The sequence below is a fragment of the Octodon degus genome, unplaced genomic scaffold (genome assembly GCF_000260255.1).
Source record: "Octodon degus isolate 3935 unplaced genomic scaffold, OctDeg1.0 scaffold00098, whole genome shotgun sequence".
Lineage (NCBI taxonomy): Eukaryota > Metazoa > Chordata > Mammalia > Rodentia > Octodontidae > Octodon > Octodon degus.
In genome coordinates this window covers 5,498,559-5,502,516 of record NW_004524674.1, presented here as the reverse complement: position 1 = coordinate 5,502,516, position 3,958 = coordinate 5,498,559, and the positions used below count along the sequence as shown (strand labels likewise).

General features: G+C 41.3%; 1 long non-coding RNA gene across 1 annotated transcript in view; it reads left to right on the top strand.

Annotated features, from left to right (window-relative positions):
* The first annotated feature begins 48 nt into the window (after window positions 1–48).
* Window positions 49–3,958, top strand: part of LOC111818616 — a 6,174-nt gene continuing 2,264 nt past the window's right edge. Inside the window, exons 1-2 of the long non-coding RNA XR_002822566.1 lie at window positions 49–136; window positions 487–584. This is a non-coding gene — a long non-coding RNA (uncharacterized LOC111818616). The remainder of the gene's footprint in view (window positions 137–486; window positions 585–3,958) is intronic.

Below are 3,958 nucleotides of genomic sequence, written 5' to 3'. Positions count from 1 at the left end.
TCAGAAGGGAGTGGTTTGATGTGAAGGTTTTTTTTTTTTTTCCCCTTCAGGCATTGAAAAGGAAAAAGATGAAATATATGTTTATATATAACTCTGTTGCTGCATACCTCATTGAAGTCGAAATGCATTTAATTGTGTACGTATCTTTTAAATGAGAAGCGTACTGGATTTTTTTTTTTCTTTTTTAAAAAAGTGACAAATTCTAGTGACTTTTGGGGGAAGAGATATGAATAGATACAATGATTGAGTTTTTTTTTCAAAGGAATCCATGTTTGATTCTCCTCTTTGCCCAGCCTTTTCAGTGATTTGTAATTGTAATTTTTATCTTCACTCTTTTCCCTTTTTCCTTGCCTACTCTTCTCTTAATTGCTTGCATGTAAAATTCATCTGGCTTGAGAAATTAATTTGGTGGTAAAACAAAATTTTAGAATAAAGGAGAGAAAGTATGAAGGTTGTAAAATTATTTTCTCTTTTCTCCTGTTTCAGTATATTTCCCTTCCTCCATGATCTCCGATAGTGTTAAAGGAGAAGAAACTGAGGTATCCAGAAAGAAAAAAGTAACTGGGACTGAGAAAAAGAAAGAGGTAGGGATTACTTTCAGGCATTTTCATCTAACTTGCTGACCATAATTTCCAGCTGTACCTCAGCGTTTATCTGGTACCAGGAATCAGATGGCAGTTGAAAAAGAGTCTAAAAGCAGCTTTCTCATAAGGAGATTTGATCAGAGAGGTCCAGATATAAAACTTGCCGGTGAAGTGAAGGAAAGAAGGCACAGAGCGCACTTCTACCTTTCTTTGTTCTTCACTTTATTCTTAACTTTCCTTTTCTCTCATTCTTTTCACCTCCTATGGCCCTTTCCCTTGCCTTACATTGCAGGCCTATAAAATCTTCTGGGTCGTTTCTCTTCATCTTAAGTGTAATTGCCTGGACCCCAGTTTCTGCACTGGGCACCCCAGGAAAGAGGAGTAAGGTGAACAGCAACCAAAAAGTACTAGAGATAAGCAAGCAACGTACAAATTTTTGTTTATAAAATTTTTAATTGATGTTTTCCCTACACTAATGTGTATTATTGAATGTTGTTTTCCATTTTGTTTTTTAACTTGGCTTGTAGACTACCCCATATCATTCCTATACTGAGTAGAAATTCCTGTTCCACGTGATTTAGCTGTCTGAGCTAATCTGTCTGGATATCCCCCTATTTCTGTATATGGGCTTCCGTGCAGGTGTATCTATTTTTCACTGTCTTTCTCATCACTTTGACCCTCAGGTTCCATCACCTCTTTAAGTGACTGTCTTCTATTTACTTCTGTCTTCTGGCCTCATGTGGCTCTTCCTTGTATGTGCCTGACTCTTTTCCAGCCCACTTCATTACACTGTGGATTGTAGTGTGGGAAAAGTGCCTGCACATGTGTTTGGGCCACACAGCACATCATGTGCACCAGTTCCTCTGTCTCTTCCACTCTTCTGTGCCAAGCACCTCAGCCTGCCTGCCACATGTGCCACAATTTGTAGGTACGGATGGCTAAAAATGACCTTGCATATCCCTATGAAGGCTTCTTCTTCCCTTTCCTGAGTTTGCTTTACATACGGATTTGTTGATTTGCTATTTCTCTTTTTTTATTCACTCCACCACCACCTGTCAGCTTGCTTGCCTGCTTGCTTGCTCTCCTCTCCCCTCTCCTCCTCTCCCCTCCCCTCCCATCTCCTCTCCTCCCCTCCCTTCCTTTTCTCTTCTCTTCTCCCCTCCCCTCCCCCTTCCTCTCTTCACTGCTTTCCCTTCCCCTCTCTTTCCCTCTCCCCCTCCCCTCCCTTCCCTTCTCCTCCCCTCCCCTCCCTTCCCTTCCTCTCCTCTCCTTACTAGCCCCTTAATTTGTTATCTTCTATCCTTGTTACTGCCTGCTTTTCTACCTGCTTGCTCGTGTTATGGTGTCTGCCTGCCTCCCTGTCTGCTTCTCCCTGACTGGTTGGCAACCTCTTTCTCTCTCTGGTTGTCTGTCTGTTTCTCTGGCTGTTTGCCCACCACTCTCTCTAGCCATCTGTCTCCCCGCCTGCCTGTCTCTATCACTTTTTTAGTCTGCATCTCTTGTACCTTCCAGGCCCTGCCCTGGCTCCCCATCATGTTTGCCTCTTATCTTGCCTTTCTACTTGTCCCTCCTATTTATTGCTGTTAAGATCATCATTTTTCCTTGCCTTCCTTCAGGTCTGTTTTCTTGCCTATCTTCCCTACTTGCTTGCCTGCTGTTCTGTTTAATGCCTGTGTCTTTTTACTCTTGATATATATCAGCTTTTTCTCCCTTGGCTTCCTTTCTGCCAGCATCCATCAATGGAAAGGGCCTCTCTTTCCATTTCTGTCAATAATCCCCTTACTCCAAAATCTTAACTGTCTTCATGCCATGTCCCCTCTATGCCTTCTCTCACACTTGCCTCTATTTCACTTGTCTTTTTTTTTTTTTTTTTTCTAACTGTTTCCTCAGACAGTCTGCCTGCCTTAGTCTTTTTGCCATTCTCCCAGTCTCTTGATATTTTCCTGCCTTTTTGCTGTCTGCTTGGCAGGCTTTTACTGTCCACATCTCTGCTTGATTTTCTTTCTCTTCTAATGAATTTTTGAATAGACATATACATGATATAAAAATTTAAACGTACTAACCCTATACTATGTGAAATAAGTTTCTTGCCAATACTTCTCCCCCAGGGCATAAGTTTCTGTTCCTAGAAGTAGGCACTATGTCACAGTTCTTGGATGCTGCCCCAGAGAAAAAGCTACACATATGTAAGTCTACTCTTTGCTCTTAGCTTTGCTCCTTAGTATTTTTCTCCTAGCTTTGCTGGATATTCCTTCTCATGTTAGTTTCCTTACTGACTTTGTTGGGCTTGCTGTCTCTTGCCCCTTTTGTCTTATGGATCTTGTGGGTTTTTTTTTTTTTTGTTTTTTAATTTTTTGTTGTTGTTGTTTTTGTCTTGTCTTTTTGAGGCAGGGTCTCACTATGCCAATCAAGCTAACCTTGAATTCACTTTGTAGCCCAGGCTGCCCTCCAACTTGAAGTCATCCTCCTGCCACAGCCTCCCGAGTGCTGGGATTACAGGCATTTACCACCATGCTAGGCTGGCACTTGTATTTTTAATTGTGTTTACTGGTTGCATGCTTTTCCTGTCAGAACGAAAAGAGTGCTTAAGAAGTACTTGTTCTTTCCTACTCCACGTAGTAAGTTATGTGGAGGACAGCATGTCTTTGTTGGTCTCTTCACTAAAATATGAAAGAAAAGAGGTGAAAACCCTGAAAGTATAAAAAACTAACATAAAGATATAGGTATAATTAGTAAGAGTTCATAAATTCTGCTTATATATTTATAGAGTAGGCAAAGACCTTTCCCACTTAGCATATGAGTCTAGATCCTTTTAGGTTGCTGACTTTGGCCTGCCCAAGAAGTTTGTATTTCTCATCTAAAAAGCTCTGCTCATTATTAAAATAATTTCCTTTGTCATCCTTTTTTATGGATCCTTTCTATGTTATTTTAAGAGATATAGCTCTTTGTTTTTTGTTTTGTTTTATTATTTTGTATTTAGTAGAGGGTCTGCAGGGTCTCTCTACACACAGGACTCGTAGTGGTCCTTCTGTTTTCACCGGTCCTTCTGTCTTCAGCTGCCCAGCCACTGGGATTATAGGCACACACCACTATGCCCAGTCTCAGTTGCATGGCCATCTCAGCATGCCCCCTGGGGCAGGTCCAGCAAGGCAAGCTGGAGATCGAACCCTGGTCCCTGCATCTGCCTAAGCAGGAGGTGCTTTAGTCCGCTGAGCTATCTGGCTGGCCCAGAGACATAACTCTTTGATTAAGACAGAGAGTTGGCCTCTAACCAGGTCCCTGAGAAACATACTCTTTTTCATTTATGCTTTTTTACTGCCTCTATTCCTGAATTTAACTGTTTCAGCCTCTATTTCTTTTTTTTTTTTTTTTTT